Source organism: Schistocerca gregaria, chromosome X (assembly GCF_023897955.1).
Source record: "Schistocerca gregaria isolate iqSchGreg1 chromosome X, iqSchGreg1.2, whole genome shotgun sequence".
NCBI classification, from domain to species: domain Eukaryota; kingdom Metazoa; phylum Arthropoda; class Insecta; order Orthoptera; family Acrididae; genus Schistocerca; species Schistocerca gregaria.
In genome coordinates, this window is record NC_064931.1 from 602,007,399 (window position 1) to 602,027,026 (window position 19,628).

The 19,628-nt window shown below is 43.1% G+C and overlaps 1 protein-coding gene across 1 annotated transcript in view; it reads left to right on the forward strand.

Annotated features, from left to right (window-relative positions):
- Positions 1-19,628, forward strand: part of LOC126297583 (acetyl-CoA acetyltransferase, cytosolic-like) — a 67,655-nt gene that overhangs the window by 13,491 nt on the left and 34,536 nt on the right. The gene's annotated exons all lie outside the window — the stretch shown is intronic.

The window sequence follows — 19,628 nt, forward strand, 5'->3', positions numbered from 1 at the left end:
GAGGAAAAACGGATGATATATACATTAAAGCAAATCCAAAATTAATTTGTATTTTCCATCAAATAAGGAAATCTAAGAGTTTCGCAGTTGATATCAGAGCGCCTGGCCTATGAGAAGGCAAAATTTTGCATTAATTATTCTACACGATCCCGTGAATGCCTTTGCATGAGACGTAACAAGTGTTCGTGGTGCAACTGAATGCAGGGTCGCCTTCGGTGAAAAGCTGGAATTCCTATCGCCTCCACGATATGCCCCGCCATTCTTACTCTTGGGACACAGACTCGGCCATAATTTGGAAGTGGTGTGAAACAAGACTCATCCTATCAAATGCCTTTTTTTATTGCTCTATAGTGCAGGTTTTAGGGCTTCGGCACCACGTTTTCCTGTTACGGGCATTTGCATCACTGATGAGTGGTTTTGGGATTCCAGCTGGCCATGCACTTCCCTGCTTATGCAGCACCCTACGTATTGTTTTGGTGCTGACACGGTTCGCTAGTGTGACATTCAGTTCTGCAGTGACTGTCGCAGCTTCGTCCTCTTAGTTTCCGTGACAATCACTCAACGCTCGCTTTTGTCCGCATTGCGACATCGTAGATGATGTTTTTTCGCTTGCCCTGTATGCAGTATAAATCTTTGGTACGGTGCCTCTTGAAACACCAAACACTTCGGCTCCCTTGATTATGGAAGCATACACCATACGTACACCGACAACTTGCCTACGTTCGAATTGATTTTGTTCCGATATAATGCACACACAACTACACAGAACAGTGTTCTGAGCACGACTGATGCTTGCAACGTATCTGAGGACACTGCACAGGTGCCGATCGTGGACAAGAACAACGGAGCATTTATGTTCAATGGATGCATTTCTCGACGTGTTTCCATATTTTTGTTCAACCTATCCCCTGCCTCGAATAAAGACATTTCGAATGATAGAATGACGACTTCGTCAGCGTCATGACATGATATTCACAGCACTACGTCCCATGATCAACCGACATTATCGGAATCGGAAAAATCTTCGCCGTATCGTAAATCTAACGGTTATTGCATTTCAGCATCATCTGAAAATAATACAAGCCCTTGCATCTCGACGTCAACATCAGTATATGTCGCGTGTATAGTGTTTTAACAATAGCGACTGCCCTCGACACAACACCTTATATTACCGCTGCAACAAACCTGGCCATATGGCCGTTGTCTCCTTTGACCATATGGCCGTTGTCTGCTGCAGCACTCGACAGTTCCGCCGCGTCATCTTATGCGTGTCAATATCGTTGCACACTTGGGAACAGCACGAAAAATGTCCGTCTGTAATCGCAGCCGAAGTTGACGTCATGTACAGTAATCACGCGAATGAAATGCAACAGTTAGCTTCTCCACTTGCACTTGAAGCCCGCGGTAGACAAAAAAAAAAAAAAAAAAAAAAAAAAAAAAAAAAAAAAAAAAAAAAAAAAAAAAAAAAAAAACGAAATGGTTTCTGTAACACTCTAGTTTATCCCAAGAAGATACAACTACTTTTCTGCAAATGAAATGCGTTGTTATTATCTATAGTTACAGCACGTAGCAACTAAACAGAAGAACATTTAAACCGCAGTTGTTTCGAAGAAAATGCCTTTTCCATGCTGCGCATCGAAATTTTTATTTTTGTTTATGCACCCAGACGCGTTCCGCCTCTTTTACCAGGCATCTTCAGTAGGTGTCCTGAAATATTACATGATTTGTCCTTTTTACACACAGGTTATGGTTTCACATCTAGGTTATAGATTTAAAAGCAGTTCCTTAACAGGTGTTTGTCTTTGTAACTAAATGATCAATATCCATTTCCTAGGCGAAGGCACTAGATTCAATTACACTTTAGATTGCTTTATTTGCCGTAACAGACATAGTCTTCTGATTCAACAACTGAGAACCTCTGACGCCCTCCACTATGCTACATGAAACGCACCCCTCCTTTACTATGATGTGCAGGTTTCTTTTTTCTTTTCTTTTCTCCCCGCAATAATTCCTCTCAAATGGTTCAAATGGCTCTGAGCACTATGGGACTGCTGACGTCATCAGTCCCCTAGAACTTAGAACTACTTAAACCTAACTAACCTAAGGACATCACACACATCCATACCCGAGGCAGGATTCACTCATAGTTCAACGTAAAATCAGCAGCAATAAAGCACTGTATGCTCCCCAGAGCTTTTTACACCATTGGCGGTCTCTGGAATTATAAAACACATGGTGTACGATAATTGGAAATGACGTTATTGGAGATCTTTAAAACATTAGATATTCATAGATAGAAAACCACCAAGAACTCTGTTCCGAAAATATTTCTGCACAAAACTGCTATTCGCGCGGCATGAAGTGAAGAAAATTTTAGTTATTTTTTATACACACATACTTTTAGCATACAGACGAAATTAAATTCCGAAACAAGTTACATAGTGAGTGGCTTCGCATCTTGATACACACGTACTGATACACAATACTGCAAGCTTCTTACACCTAAGTACTACTCCACTAGCTCTTGCAAGAACAAACCGCACGAGTGATAGAGAAATTCCTCTTGAAACTGCCACAGTGGAGATTGTTGGCAGCTTGTGCAGATTGCTGGACTTAACAATTATAACAGCAAGGAAGGAAGATAGGTTATGGTTTAACGTCTCGTCGACGACGAGGTTCTTAGAGACAGACACCAAGCTCGGAATGTGTAAGGAGGGGTATGCAAATCGGCCAGGCCCTTTCAACGGAAGCGACCCAGAATTTACATTAAGCGATTTACGGAAACTGTCGAAAACATAAACCTAGGTAACTGGATGGGGATTTGAACCACCATTTTCCCTAATACACGTCCCTGCTTCACCATTGCGCCGCTGCGAATGATCATGCCTGACAGCAATCACATTTATTGTCACGTTAAGGATTGGAATCGATTATTCATTGTGGCAGTCACGTTTTTTGTCGAAAACTGTACCGTTAATTTCAGATAGTAGATTGGACAAGCAAGGGTCACTTCTGGCGGCACAGTCCATGAGGTCGTGTGATAGGGCTATGAGAAAGCGCACGTTTCTTCTGCGATATTGCAGAAAGACTTGGTGGAAATGTAGTCACTGTACGTGATTGCTGGCAGCGGTGGTCACCAGAATGGACGGACGCAAGAAGACCGAGCTGTTGACGGCCACAAGACAATAGCGAGAGGGAAAACCATCGTGTCCAGCGTATGGCTCTCGCACATCGTAGTGCAACTGCAGCAGCAATTTGAGCAACAGTTGGCACCACAATGACACAAAGAAATCGGTTACTTCAAGGACAGCTCCGAGCCAGACTTCCTGCAGCGTACATTCCACTCACCCCAAACCACCACCATTTGCGACTGCAGTGGTGTGAAGCGAGAGGTGAAGGGAGGTCAGGGTGGAGGTCTGTTGTGTTTTCTGATGAAAGCTGGATCTGCCTCGGTGTCAGTAATGGCCGTGTATGGCTAATAATGGTGCCAGTTGAGGACGTGCAACCAACCTGTCTGCATGCTAGACACGCTGAACTATACCTACAGTTATGGTCTGGGGTGCGATTTTGCATGACAGCAGGAGCTCTCCCGTGGTTATCCCACGAACACCTGTGCGTGAATCTGGTGATTCGACCTGTTGTGCTGCCATTCATGGAAAGCATTCAAGGGAGTGTTTCCCAACAGGATAATGTTCGCCCACATACCGCCGTTGTCACCCAACATGCTCTACAGGGTGTCGACATTTTCCTTGGCCTGCTCTATCACCAGATCTGTTTCCAATCGAGCACACAAAGGGCATCATCGGACGACAACTCCAGCGTCATCCACAAACAACACTAACCCTCCCTTTATAGGCCTACCAAGTGCAACAGGCATGGAACGCCATCCCACAAACTGACATCCGGCTCCTGTACAACACAATGCATGCGCATTCGCATGCTTGTATTCAATATTCTGGCGGTAACACGGTTTATCAAAGCAACAGCATTTCACATTTGCAATTGCTATCCCGCGCTTATATTAACGTGCAATGTTGCAATGATAGTCACTTAAATATGTTACCTGTACAAATATATTCTCAAAATTTCGTACTCTACATAAACTATTTTTTGGTGTTGCGATTTGTTTCCGTCAGTGAAGAGTAATTGTTGCTGGCCTGACAACTCTTCTTGATAATTCCATGCAGTTGAATCATAATAATAACAAAAAATTAATTGTTATAAAATGCCACAAGAAAACACTGCAGTTGAAATAACTGTCCATTATCTGACTTAGAAAGTTGTGCATTGCACGAGTGGATCTTTATGGACACTTTCAGAGAGAATAAGCTACTTAACTTCCTTGTAAGATCACCTTACCTGAAGGAGAAAGTCATCGTGGGGTTAGTATCTTATAAAATAGACTGTCGAATTGGACTTCATCTTGCAAAATCTCAGTGCCGTGCTGTGTAGACTACCAGTCTAACAAGACAAGCTATGTCTGCAGGTGCGTTATTCAATCTATAGTAGCCAATAACAGTACACGTTTAGGGTCAAATTCCTGAAGCACTCAACTTTGAGTCTAGCCACGCTATTCTTGAACCATGCATCATCGTCAAACTGTTTATTCGTTACCACGTCACTGCTCTCATGGAAGAAGGAAAGAAGGGAATTTTACGGAGCCGGCCTTTGCGGCCGAGCGGTTCTAGGCGCTTCAGTCCGGAACCGCGCTGCTGCTACGGTCGCAGGTTCGAATCCTGCCTCGGGCATGGATGTGTGTGATGTCCTTAGGTTAGTTAGGTTTAAGTAGTTCTAAGTCTAGGGAACTGATGACCTCAGATGTTAAGTCCCATAGTGCTTAGAGCCATTTGAACCTTTTTTTTTTAATTTTACGGTTTCAGAGGCTGGGATACAATCTGGAGTTCCTGAGCGCACTGTGCGACAGTCGATAACACAATGCTGAGATACTGGTGAAACCTGTAGGCGTATGGGAGCTGTATTTTATCGTGTAACAACTGCAGTGCAAGATAACGAACTTGTCAACACATCATAGAAAAATCATTTTTGAATGTGGTGCAGCTGAAACACGTCCACCTCCGCAGCTGAGTATTCAGCATAGATAGGTGCAATATGGAGGACTCGAGATCGATTCACAGTACTGCCTTCATGGTACATGGCGTATTTAGCCCCATGATGCCCAACTAAGGAGCTACTTGACCAAGTAGTAGGCGCCCACTGTCTGGAAAGTCTACAACACGGCCAGGAGAGCTGTGTGCTGTCGATATGTCCCTCCATACTGCATCCACATGACGGTGTGAGGCAGGGGGTCACACGGCGGCCAGTATGGAACCCTTGGGCGTTCACAGTATTGCGATGAACTTGTTTAGTTGAAGCATACTATGTTCCCCATTGCAGTAAGCATGGTTCGGCGTCAGTTTTAGAAGGCCAGACTATTAGGCAAGGCTGCAGTCATCAAGGAGAGATACCTTGATGGATGTCAACTCTACCTATCGCCGTTTATGACAGACAATATTGCTTGTGACTGTCAGAACGTCATATTTTCCAGTGAATTAGTATTTCCTCAGCGAATGATGGTACAGTACAAGTGCATAAGTCACAAGGTTTTAATTTCGACCCTAAATATGTCCATGAGTCATCTCTCTGTGCCTTTATGTTTGTGGCAGTTGACTAAGCTCCTATCAGCTTAGAATGCTTTGTACGACAGATGGTTGGTTGATTTGGGGGAGCGGACCAAACAGTGAGGTCATCCGTCCCTTTGTGCGATAGATGGTCGACTTAATGGTTCCCAGTATACCAATATTATCAGTAATCCCATCAGTGCACGACAAGTACACTGTCTGATTAGAAGTATCTAGACACTATGATTGTGAAGCGGAAACGCGGAGGAACAATCATAGCTAAATGAGGCCCAGGCAGACCTTATCTAATGACAGATAGGGACTGTTGATCACTGCAGAGGGTGGTAGCAAAATAAAAAGGAAGGAATCATTCGTGAGTTCCGATGAGGTACCAGCAGTCCAACAGGCACAATGACTGTGCATAGGGAGTTAAAAAGTATGGGGTACAATGGTCAAGCAGCTCCCCATAAGCCACACATATCTGTAACACTTGAGGTGGTGCACAGAACAACATCATTTACAGTGGATGACTGGAAAAGAGTGATTTGGAGTGATGAATCACGTTATACCTTGTGGCAGTGCGATGGATGTTTGGCAAATGGCTGGAGAAAGATACCTGCCATCACGTGTAGTGCAACTACGAAGAATGGAGGAGGTGGTGTTGTTACAGTATAGGGGTGTTTTTCGTGGTTAGGCTGTGGTTCTCTTGTTGCACTTTAAAAAACGCTAAATGCGCAAGGATACGAACACATTTTACAGCATTGTGTATTTCATACAGCGGCGGAACAGTTTGGAGACTATGACTTATTCTATCAGAATGACAATGCACCCTGTCATAAAGCAGCATCTGTGAGACAATGGTCTGTTGGCAATAACATTCCTGAAATGGATTAGCCTGCCCAAAGTCCTGAACCAGTGGAGCGCCTTTGGGATGAGTTAGAATGTCGACTTCACTCCATACTTCACTTCACTCCCGTCTTTGGTTTGGGCTGTTGAGGAAGAATGGTCTTGCATTCCTCAACAGACATTCAGACATCTCATTAAAAATGTCTCCAGCAGAGGACAAGCCATCATAAAGGCAAAGGATAATCATCCGATACTAACGTCCACTAATAAGAGTCTAAATACTTTTGATCAGATAGCGTATATCCCGGGTGATTAATCTGTAGTTTCCAATACATCTGTCAGCGATGGTGCAAAACAGAACGAGATTTTTCTTCTGAGCCAGTCTCGTTATGCACCAGACCTCAGCCCCATTGAAAATATAACAACAGAGATAAACAGGACAATAAAATGAAACTGGTCTGACTTTGTCTCAACAACCGATGATGACGTTTGGATCTTTTACGGCCTCTCTGGGGAAAGATAGTAAATATTGACAGAATTATTACCCACCTCATACAACCCCTTCCTCACAGAATACAGACGGTCGTTAAAGTCAGATGCCTTTGTTTTATGTTTGTAGGTTGGACAGTAGGCTGTGTTGCACACAGTGATTGATGGTTCCTCCACAGTTAGTTTCACGATTAATATTTATTGCAACTGGACTCGTATTCGGAAGGACGACGGTTCAATCCCGTCTCCGGCCATCCTCATTTAGGTTTTCCGTGCTTTCCCTAAGCCGCTTCAGGCAAATTCCGGGATGGTTCCTTTGAAAGGGCACGGTGATTTCCTTCCCCATCCTTCCCTCACTCGAGCTTGCGCTCCGTCTCTAATGACCTCGTTGTCGACGGGACGTTAAACTCTAATCTCCTCCTCCCAATATTATTGCAGTCTCGCCACTGAAATGTAAAGTTCCACGTAAGAAAATGATAACAGAAATGATCGTCCTTGGTCAATATGAACATAGAAAGACCAGCAGTTTGTCGTGATCTGGATCGTGACTCATGTCGTGACGTAGGCTGTAACTTAATCAGTACTGCGCAACTGTACCGTAACACTGTCTCCCAGACAGAGTGCTGATGGTTTCTGGGTGACATAACGCAGCGATGCAGCTCCAACTGATGGGACGCCTTAGAAGACCGGCGGGAGTGGCCTGGAGCGAAGCTACGACTGTAGCTGGCCGCTGGAGCGTCCGCCATGGTTCAATTATACCATGGCGGAGAAATACCTGCGGGCTCTCGAGGGTCACGTCATTCCCAGACGTAAAATACTCCATGATAGCAGCACGGCAGCTGTTGCTTGGTGATCTGTCTGTGGACGATTGTAGCGATGGAGCTTGTTAGCTATATGCCTCTAAACAGAAAGTTTACAGTCAGCACCGAGTAAAAACACGAGAAGTACTAGCGAAATGCACAAGTGTTTCTCTCTCTCTCTCTCTCTCTCTCTCTCTCTCTCTCTCTATATATATATATATATATATATATATATATATATATATATTCTCTCTCTCTCTCTCTCTCTCTCTCTCTCTATATATATATATATATATATATATATATATATATATATATGTGTGTGTGTGTGTGTGTGTGCGTGTGTACTAACACAAAGAATTGCTACATCAAAAAATAATTAATTTAGAATAATAGAATTTCAGGAATACATGTGTCTAGGCAACATATTTAAGTGATTAACACTGCAAAATCATAAGTTAATGAAAGTGAGAGATAATCCCTTGCAAATGTGAAGTGCTGGAACATTAATAACCAATGTAACTGCCGAAATGTTGAATACAAGCACTCAAACGCGCATGCAGTGTGTTGTACAGGTGCCGAATGTAGGCTGGAGTTCAATACCTGTTGCATTGCGCTCGTCAATATAGGGACAGTTAATACTGTGTGGTTGACGCTGGAGTTGTTGTCCGATGATGTCCCATATGTGCTCAATTGGAGACAGATCTGATGATCAAGTGGGCCAAGGCAAATGTCGACACTCTGTAGAGAATGTTGGGTTACGACAGCGGTGTGTGGGCGAACGTTATCCTGTTGGGAAACACTCTCTGGAATGCCTTTCATGAATGGCAGCACAACAAGGCGAATCACCAGACTGACGTACAAATTTGCAGTTACGGTGCCTGGGATAACCACGAGAGTGCTCCTACTTCATATGAAATTGAACCTCATACAATAACTCCAGGTGTAGGTCAGTGTGTCTAGCAGGCAGACAGGTTGGTTGCAGGCCCTCAACTTGCCTCCTTCTAATCAACATACGGCTATCACTGTCACAGAGGCAGATCCAGCTTTCATCAGAAAACACAACAGAGCTCCACCCTGCCCTCCATCAGCTCTCGCTTGACACCACTGAAGTCGCAAATGGCGATGGCTGGGGTCAATGGAATGCACGCTACAGGACGTCTGGCCCGGAGCTGTCCTTGAAGTAACCGGTTTGTAATAGTTCGTTGTGCCTCTGTGGTGCCAAATGCTGCTCAAATTGCTGCTGCAGATGTAGTACAATGCACCAGAGTCATACGCCGAACACCATGATCTTCCCTCTCGGTAAAGCCACGTGGTCGACTTGAGCCTGGTCATCTTGCGACTGTATATTCTCGTGACCACCACTTCCAGTAATCATGTACAGTGGCTATATCCCTGCCAAGTCTTTCTGCACTATTGTAGAAGGGATATCCAGCTTCTCGTAGCCCTATTACGCAATCTCTTTCAAATTCAGCGAGGTGCTGATGATGGCGTCTTTGACGCCTTCAAGGCATTCGTAACTAACATAAATTCACTATGTCCAGCCTCAAAGATAAATAACGTTCACGCCCGCTACAGCGTGTATTTAAAGCAAACCTGATTTGCATCCTCATAGTTACGCTACTATGTAACTACTGCGAAATTTGAATAGACATCATCTTTCAGATGTAGAAACACATTTACTAGCTCCTTGGTGCTGTGATTTTTTTCCGTCAGTAACATCTATCGCTAATGGAGGAGCGGGAGTGTCTGTTCTATCGGACAGGTTCGACGTAAGACACCACATTTTTGGTTGATACAGCAGCAGTAAATATCAAATTTTGAATGGAAGGCCAAAGCTGGCTACAATCGGACATCAGAATAATTGGATTGTGAGAGTTGAAAATTTGTACCGGACCGGGTCTAGAACCCGGAAACGATTTGATAACTTTAGTATGGATGCACGACAGGGTCCGAGCCTCTTGCCGGCCGCGGTGGCCGAGCGGTTCTAGGCGCTAGTCTGGAACCGCGCGACCGCTACGTCGCAGATTCGAATTCTGCCGCGGGCATGGATGTGTGTGACGCCCTTAGGTTAGTTAGGTTAAAGTAGTTGTAAGTTCTAGGGGACTGATGACCTCAGAAGTTAAGTCCCATAGTGCTCAGAGCCATTTGAACCATTTTGAACCGACCCTCTTGCAGGAATACAGCACTCGCTGCGAGCAGGTAGGTGAATGGACATCGGGCGCTACTAGCGTATGGCAAGTTGTGGCACTGTCTGAGGGGAAGCATGGCCGGATGGCCAAGACTACGTTCCGTCTTGCGCGTCGGGCTAGCAGGTTGTTCTTACTCCCACCCGTACCGCAGTGCTGCATGTGTCGAACTTGGGTGTACTCAGTTCTGTGTGTGTATCGGCCAGTGTCAGATTGTTCTTGCCTAGCGGAGTTTGTTGTTGGTCTATCTCTGGCGGCCGTATTCTTTGCCTGCCCCATGATGCCCATCTAGTCTCTCAAGAATATTCCTCGCCGGGGTACCGTTAATTTAAATTTTGACAAGAATACGCGTCAGGTTCAGCGAGGCTCTTTAGAGATTCACGAGCTGTTGGTGTATACAGTTCGAGTTACATCTGCTTGTTTTGATTCTGATTTGTATGCAGTTTTTGTGAAGTTCAAGGGTTCCTTGCAAGTACGCCAGCTTTTGTCTCGGGTTGGTCCTTAAGTAATGTATACATATCGTGATGGTTCCGTTAGTCCTGTCCTTCTTGTAAATGCGGCTATCGAGTATATTCCTGTTACAGTTTACAATCTTCCACCCGAAGTGGTTGATTCATTTCTGAAGGCGGCGTTGCTTCGTTTTTCGAACCCTTTGGTATATCTGGCGGGAGCGCTGTCTGCACAACATCGCTTACAGTGTTACAGTGGTATCCAAACCATAGAAATGTGCGTGCAAATGAATATTCCTTCACACCTGAATGTTTGTGGTTACCGTATTCATGTTACGTTTGCAGGACAGGAGTGACATTGCTTCCTTTGTAATGAAACTGGTCATCTCAGTTCCAATTGTGGGCGTCGTGTTACCGTTTTGAAGTAGTCCTATGAAAGGACGTCGTCCGTTGACAGGTGAATTAGTGTCTCGCAATCTGCTGTCAGTATTTCTCCAGCTTTAGAGGCCGTTACCGGCACGTGCAGTTGCGGCCCCTGCTGCCGACAAGACGTCGGCAGCGGTAGCACAATTTAAAAGCCGGCGGACTCAGGATGGTGAAGATTTTGAAGTCACCGCTCCCCAGTCTCGCCTCTGCGAGAAGGTGATGGTGCAGTGTGCTTCTTCCAATGATGATGTTTTGAAAACTGACTAGTTGCGGTTCTTGGTCTGCAGGGGATGACGAAGCTGGTTTTGTTGATGTTGAAATGAATGTTGCATCTGCGTCCGCTCCTCCACCAGTGGATTCCGATGATTTAACGGGGACATCGTCTGCTGTTCTACTTTTACAGTGTTGTAGCGCAGTAATATCCCCTCCGTATTTTGATACGGTGGAGCAGCAGGTTACTACGGATTTTCTTCCAGGTAGTCAGATGGTTTAGAAAGCTTCAGACGCTGGATTACCTGTCTCTTCTTTATCTGATGAAGATGATCATGGCTCTCGACTGTGTTTCTCGCATTCCGTCGAGTGGAATGGGGACGCCTCACCCTCCACCACGCCTGCAAAGGACACTGATGCGCCAAGGAGCTATGTTGTCGTGGAGTGGTATGAAACAACGTTTTCACCCTGAGCGTGCAGCGTCGCGCTGAAAAAAACGAAGTATGAAATATGCACCTTCCGGTGGGGAGGATTCAAATCCTGTACCTTCTCCGCAATTTGCTGGTGTTATGGAGAGCGGGAACTGATACGTGAATTCTTTACCATCTCTCCCTAGAGGCCTTACATATGTTAATTAATGCGGGCGTATACGTTTCCTACCATGAATGTTAATAGGATACTCTCTCCATTACGGTTTGCTGCATTATAACAGTTTATTTATGATTCCAAAGCTGATGTCATGTGTTTGCAGGAGGTGTTATTTGATGTGTTTGTTTTGTCTCCCTGCGTACTCTGTTTTTTATGTTGCATTGGAAAGTTCTGCTGGTGTGGCCGTACTTCACAGGCACGTTACTCCATTGACGTACTTTGAAACGCTACACGATGGTCAGGTTTTTATGATCCCGCCTTAATTTTTTTTATGCTCCATCTGGATCTGGTCATACCTATGATCGTTCGCGTTTTTGCAAGCAAGATGTCGTTTATTTATGTCGCCAAAATCTGGGGAAAATTTTGATGAGGGGAAATTTTAACTGCGTCTTACGTCCTGTGGATAAGACTCCCGGTTGTAACCATTGTCGTGAACTTAATGATGTGGTGACGTCGTTGAATCTGCAGGTGCTTGGATCTGCAGATATCCCATATTAGTGCTATTTTCGTATTTCACAGCTACTTCTAGTAGTCGGCTGGACCTTTTTTATTTGTCTGCTTCCCTTTATAGTCAGCTTTTGTTAATTGAAGTCATACAAATGAAATGACACAATTTCAGAGACTTTACGGCTCTCACACAGATATGATTTTATGTATATAGACTGGTGTGGAAAGTGAAATTTACACCAATATTAGGATTCGAACCCAGGTCTCATGCTCACCAGGCAGGTGGATCAGCCACTAAGCCACCTTGGCACAGTGGTTCGCACAATTGCACGGATTACCCTGCTATGCCTCCTTCCTCGACCAAATCCTCACTGCCGCTCCAGTCTACTTTAAATTCCCCCTGGCACACCAACAGACTTGCCGAGGCTCTCCACGTTCTGGAATAGCACCCCAGGAATTTAAGACAGACAGGTGTAGCAGTGAGAATTTGGATCGAGAAGGGACGCATGCTAGGGTAATCCGTGCAGTTGTGCAAACCGCTGTGCAAGGTGGCTTAGTGGCTAGCGCAGGTGCCTAGTAAGCATGAGAATAGGTTCGATTTCCAGTCTTGGTACAAATTTTCACTTGCTGCTTCAGTCTATATACATAAAACTGAAGTTATTCCTGCCAGCTTCACCTACCACTATGCTGCTTCAATGACTCTTAATCATGTCCCGCAGCGGGTAAATCTTTCTCGCCCTATTTGGAAGCTGAATATTTTATGCCTGACGGACCTCTCTCTCGATGATATCATCGCTGCAGTGAGGGGGCGGACAAGCCGTTCCCATGTGCGTTATTTCTCAATTATGGAATGGCGGGACGCCGTTGCCAAAACTCGGCTTAGCAGTGTACTCATGCGCTTATGCGTTGGAAAAGACTAAAACAAGATTGCTTTAGTCTGCGTTCCCAGCCACTTTCGTTTCTCCAGTATGAGTAAGCATATCTGTATCATCTAATTCGGAATTGAACGCGAACTCAAAGGACGTGTCTCACTACTATTCGTTCTATCGATGGACATGAGAGTCACCTCTACCTGGCCCGCCCGGTTGGCCGTGCGGACTGATGCACGGCTTTCTGGGCGGGAAGGAGCGTCTGGTCCCCGGCACGAATCCGCCCGGCGGATTTGTGCCGAGGTCCGGTGAACCGGCCAGTCTGTGGATGGTTTTTAGGCGGTTTTCCATCTGCCTCGGTGAATGCGGGGTGGTTCCCCTTATTCCGCCTCAGTTACACTATGTCGGCGATTGCTGCATAAACAAGTTCTCCACGTACGCGCACACCACCATTACCCTACCATGCAAACATAGGGGCTACACTCGTCTGGTGTGAGACGTTCCCTGGGGGACCACCGGGGGCCGGACCGCACAATAACCCTGGGTTCGATGTGGGGCAGCGGAGGGGTGAAGTGGTTCAAATGGCTCTGAGCACTATGGGACTTAACAGCTATGGTCATCAGTCCCCTAGAACTTACAACTACTTAAACCTAACTAACCTAAGGACAACACACAACACCCAGCCATCACGAGGCAGAGAAAATCCCTGACCCCGCCGGGAATCGAACCCGGGAACCCGGGCGCGGGAAGCGAGAACGCTACCGCGCGACCACGAGGGGGTGAAGTGGACTACAGTAGTCGTCGTGGGGTTGTGGACCACTGCGGCTGCTGCGGGGACGGAGTCTCTCCGTCGTTTCTAGGTCCCTGGTTAACATATAATACACCCCTACCTGATATAATGCGTAAGGTTTCTCGATATGTTTGCGATCATCGCGGAATCACCCTGCGTGTATACATACATTCACAGGCGCCGCACCTATAATTTTGACACTCAGTACTGTTGTTAGATGACGTTCCTGGATGTAGATTCCTGTGTAAAACTTGATCTATTAAGTCCCCACTACAACCTATAGAAGTGTTTTAACATTAGTTGTCAAACACACTGTGTATAGTGTGTCTGAGGACGTGCCTGTCTTCATAACTTCAGCGCAGATGCACAACAGGGTTCGAGGCTCTTGTAGGAACGCAGGACTCATTACAAGCAAGTAGATCAATGCACAGTGAACGCTACTAGAGTGTGACAAGTTGATAATTTGCATCAGACTGGAAGCATGTCCACATGGACAAGGTGGTTAAGGCAACCACTCGCATTAAGCAGGGGATCGGTTCAAGTCCTTGTCCAGCACAAATTTTCAACATCCACTATTGAATTATTTCAATGCCTGATTGCCACAGGCATCAGTCTTTCCTTCAAAATGACATATTAATCAACTTCAAATAAACTTCATTTGTACATGTGTTTCACATAGTTTCAGGTACATCAGTTTTCATTCTTTCTCCATTTCGGCTTTTAAATATGTGATTCTGTCAATTTGATCTCCGGTGCCATATTGTTAGCCACACAATACCCACAGAAAACATTGTTTGTTGAACTTGGTTTGGATTGTAAGGATATTAATGCTGTACACATCACTATAAAATTGTCAACTGTACCTAACATATGTATGGAAAGATTTGTTTCATTTCTCTCCTGCAAGATTTAGGGCAGGAATTTGATCAAATGGTAGCCCATCGTGTGATAACATTTACTTCTGCCAATCAGTGGCTCCACATTTTCCAGTCGTTTGAGAACCAAGTTCCTTGCGTTTGCAGGGTGGTCCATTGAACGTGGCCAGGCCAAATATCTCACGAAATAAGCGTCAAACGAAAAAACTACAAAGAACGAAACTTGTCTAGCTTGAAGGGGGAAACCAGATGGCGCTGTGGTTGGTTCGTTAGATGGCGCTGGTATAGGACAAACGGATATCAACTGCGTTTTTTAAAATAGGAACCCCCATTTTTCATTACATATACGTGTAGTACGCAAGGCAATATGAATGTTGTAGTTGGGCCACTTTTGACGCTTTGTGATAGATGGCGCTGTAATAGTCACAAACATATGGCTCACGATTTTAGACGAACAGTTGGTAACAGATAGGTTTTTTAAATTAAAATACAGAACGTAGGTACGTCTGAACATTTTATTTCGGTTGTTCCAATGTGACACATGTACCTTTGTGAACTTATCATTTCTGAGAACGCATGCTGTTACAGCGTGATTTCCTGTAAGTACCACATTAATCCAATAAATGCTCAAACTGATGTCCGTCAACCTCATTGCATTTGGCAATACGTGCAACGACATTCCTCTCAACAGTGAGTAGTTCGCCTTCCGTAATGTTCGCACATGCATGACAATCCACCAGTCATGAAATATGCTACTCAATACCGCTTCAATCACGCGTGAGCTATGTGCTGGACATCCATCATGCTGGAAATGCATCGCCATTCTGTCATGCAGTGAAACATCTTGCAGTAACATCGGTAGAACATTACGTAGGAAGTCAGCATACATAGCATCATTTAGATTGTCATCGATTAAATGGGGGCCAAATTATCCTTCCTCCCATAATGCCGTACCATACATTAACCCGCCAAGGTCGCTGATGTTCCACTTGTCGCAGCCATCGTGGAATTTCCGTTGCCCAATAGTGCATATTATGCCGGTTTACGTTACCGCTGTTGGTGAATGACGCTTCGTCGCTAAATAGAACGCGTGCAATAAATCTGTCATCGTCCCGTTATTTCTCTTGTGCCCAGTGGCAGAATTGTGCACGGCGTTCAAAGTCGTCGCCATGTAATTCCTGGTGCATAGAAATATGGTACGGGTGCAATCGATGTTGATGTAGCATTCTCAACACCGACGTTTTTGAGATTCCCTATTTTCGCGCAATTTGTCTGCTACTGATGTGCGAATTAGCCACGACAGAGCAACCCAAACACCTACTTGGGCATCATCATTTGTTGCAGGTTGTGGTTGACGTTTCACATGTAGCTGAACACTTCCTATTTCCTTAAAAAACGTAACTATCCGGCGAACGGTCCGGACATTTGGATGATGTCGTCCAGGATACCGAGCAGCATACATAGCACACGCCCGCTGGCCATTTTGATCACAATAGCCATATATCAACACGACATCGACTTTTTCCCGATTGGTAGACGGTCCATTTTAACATGGGTAATGTATCAAGTAGCAAATACCGTCCGCACTGGTGGAATGTTACGTGATGCCACGTACTTATACGTTTGTGATTATTACTGCGCCATCTATCACAAAGCGAAAAAAGTGGTCCAACTAAAACATTCATATTTCTTTATGTACTACACTAATATGCAATAAAAAATGGGGGTTCCTATTTTAAAAAAAAAACGACGTTGATATTCGTTTGACCTATGGCAGCGCCATCTGGTTTCCCCCTTCAAGCTAGGCGAGTTTCGTTCTTTGTAGTTTTTTCGTTTGATGCATATTTCGTGAGACATTTGACCTGGTCACTGTATTTTGGCCTTTTCTGATGCAACTTCCTCTACTTCAGTGTAGCTAGCAACTTTGCAATAAACAGAGGTATTCATCAAAGTGCCAATTAGATGTCATTATTGTTTCAGAGAGAGCATTATTTAGAAACATTCTGCAACATCATTGTCTCAAATGCATTTTCAGTCTACCACTGAATATTTATTCTATTTCTATTCTATTTTTTATTGGTCCATTTAAATCATGTTTGCACAAAGTATATTTTGATATTGGACAAGTCAATTTTATAAACTAAAATATGCACGTATACATACATAATTTACATTGCGAGTTGTTAAACATCACAGTCTGTACAAATTAGAAAAAAAACAGAGAGTGAACAGATTTATATGTTTATACTATAGTAAATTTTTACATGTTTTCCAATTTACATACATACTTTACATAATATGAGCTATATATCTGTTTGATTTCAATACAGGAAGCACACAATTCTATTGTTTAACAAGGTTATACAAATTAGGTCTTCAACAATGATCTAAACATTTATATTTTTAGTCTGCTAGGTATTCAGCAATACTATAATAACATTTTTGATGAAGGTAGGTTTGGACAGCTGTTTTAAATGTTGGAATATGTTTGTTTGTTTTTATATCAGTTGGTAGTTTGTTGTACAGTTTGTTCCCTGCTTGGAGTGGTCCATTTTGTTTTAGTTTTGTATTCGAATGTTGGACATGTATGTCCTGGTTTCTTCTTGTATTGTGGCAGTGAACACACTGGTTTTTAAGTACAAGTTGATTTTTATCATCTAGCATTTTCTTAATGAAAATTATTGCTTGCAAAATGTATAAACAAGGTAGTGGAAGTATTTTTAGTTTTTTGAACAAAGGCTTGCATGAGGTTCTGGGACCTGCATTTACCATAGATCGTACAATTCTCTTTTGGGCTGTGAAACAACTTTTGCTAGCACCTGTGTTTCCCCAGAAGATTATGCCGTAGTGGAGAAGAGATTCTGCTCTGGCAAAGTAGACATTTTTTACTGTTTCATTTGATGTGCAACCTGAGAGAATTTTTATGCAATAACAGATAGTGTTCATTTTATTTGTTATGTACTTTGTGTGTTCAACCCATTTCAGATCTTGCTGGATCCATATTCCAAGGAACTTTGTAGCACTTACATTTTCCAGAGTTTTAGTGGATAACTCAATTGGTGGTGTTTGTGGATACTTATTCTGTACTGTGTGGAGATGCATAGTAACTGTTTTTTGGATATTTATTATTAAACCATTTTCAGAAAACCAATTTGAAATATCTGATGTGCACATTTTGATTTCGTCTTGTAACTCTTGGCCAGTCGTTCCTTTTATTAAAACATTTGTGTCATCTGCAAATTTAACATACTTCTGATGTGGGCTTGTAGGTTCCAGGTCATTTACAAACAGTAAAAACAGGACTGGTCCCAGTATGGAACCTTGTGGTACACCATATTTATTACAGAGTTTTTCTGTGTAATAGGAGTAAACATTATTCTTTTCTTGGAATGCAAGTTCTACTATTTGCTCTCTGTTTTGTAGATAGGACTTCATCCACTCAAGGGCTGGTCCCCTGATTCCTACGTATTCCAGTTTTGTAAGCAAGATGTTGTGGCTTATAACATCAAACGCCTTTGAGAGGTCTAAAAGGATTGCAGAAATATGTTCTTTATTATCAGTTGCATTTAGAGCTTCATTAAGGAATGCAAAAATGGCAGTTTCAGTTGATTTGGATTTACGGAAACCGTGCTGCGACTCTGAAAAATAATTATTTTTTTCTATAAAATTTATTAACCTCTTGTAGTAAATTTTCTCCATTATTTTTGAAAAGCCAGATAGGAGTGATATGGGTCTATAATTTGATACATCTGTTTTTTTTTCCTTTTTCATGGAGGGGCTTAACCTTAGCTATTTTTAATTTTTGGGGGAAAACACCTTCTGATAGTGAACAGTTGCAGATGTTGACTAAAGGGTTGACTATGGAGGGTGCACATTTTTTTATGATAAAGTCGGGAATATTGTCTACACCAAATGAGTGTTTTGATTTGAGCTCCTTTATTATATTTAACATTTCTTTCTCATTAGTAGGATAGAGGAATAGAGACTTTTCATTTGGGTTGCACCTGAATTTGTTTCTTTTTGTACATTTTAGGTTTTGCTGAATGAGATTTTCTGCTACCTGTGTAAAGTAAGAGTTAAATTTATTTGCAACTTTTCTGGGGTCTGATAATATACCTGTACCTTCAGAGAGATTGATATTTTGTAATTCATTTTGTTGTGCTGCTGTTTCCCTCTTTACAACATTCCACATGGCTTTCATTTTGTTTTCAGAGTTTTTTATGTAACTGTCATTTGCTATTCTTTTTGCATGTTTTATGACCCTATTGAGAATTTTTTTGTAGGTTTTGAAATATGTATCAAACTCTGGAGATGTGTTTTTTTTGACAAATTGTGAAGTAGCCTTTTCCTGTTTATTGATATTCGTATTCCATTGGTAACCCAGTTTTTTTCATACTTTCTACTTGTATTTTTTTTAAGGGGGAAGCAAAGTTCAAAGTAGTAGGTGAAGTTCCTGATGAAGCTGTCAAATTTATCATCAGTATTTGAACATTTATATATTTCTTCCCAGCTTTCTTTGCTTAATGAACAGAGAAAGTAATTTACGTTCTCATCACTGTAATGTCGACCCATTTTTGTTAAGCCTGTCCTTAGGTTAAGTTGGTTTTGTAGCTGAACAGTAAGTTTCTGTGCTGTGTGATCCCCAAAACCTGTGTTAAGTGTTTCTGCGAGAAATTTTATTTGCACATTTATAAAAATCTGGTCAATTGTAGAGGAGGAATTTTTTGTGATCCGTGTTGGGGTTTTTATGGTAGGTTGCAAGATGTAGGTTAACAGGAGGCTCAGCAAATCTGTTTTTTGGTTGGACTCTTTTGAAAAGTCTATATTGAAGTCGCCACATACAATTATACTTCTGTTTCTATGAACTAGCTTGTTAAGCACTGATTCTAAACTTTTTAGCAAGTTGTTCATATCACCAGTTGGTGCTCTATACAAACAAATTACAGCTATTTTTGCATCTAGTATTTCAACT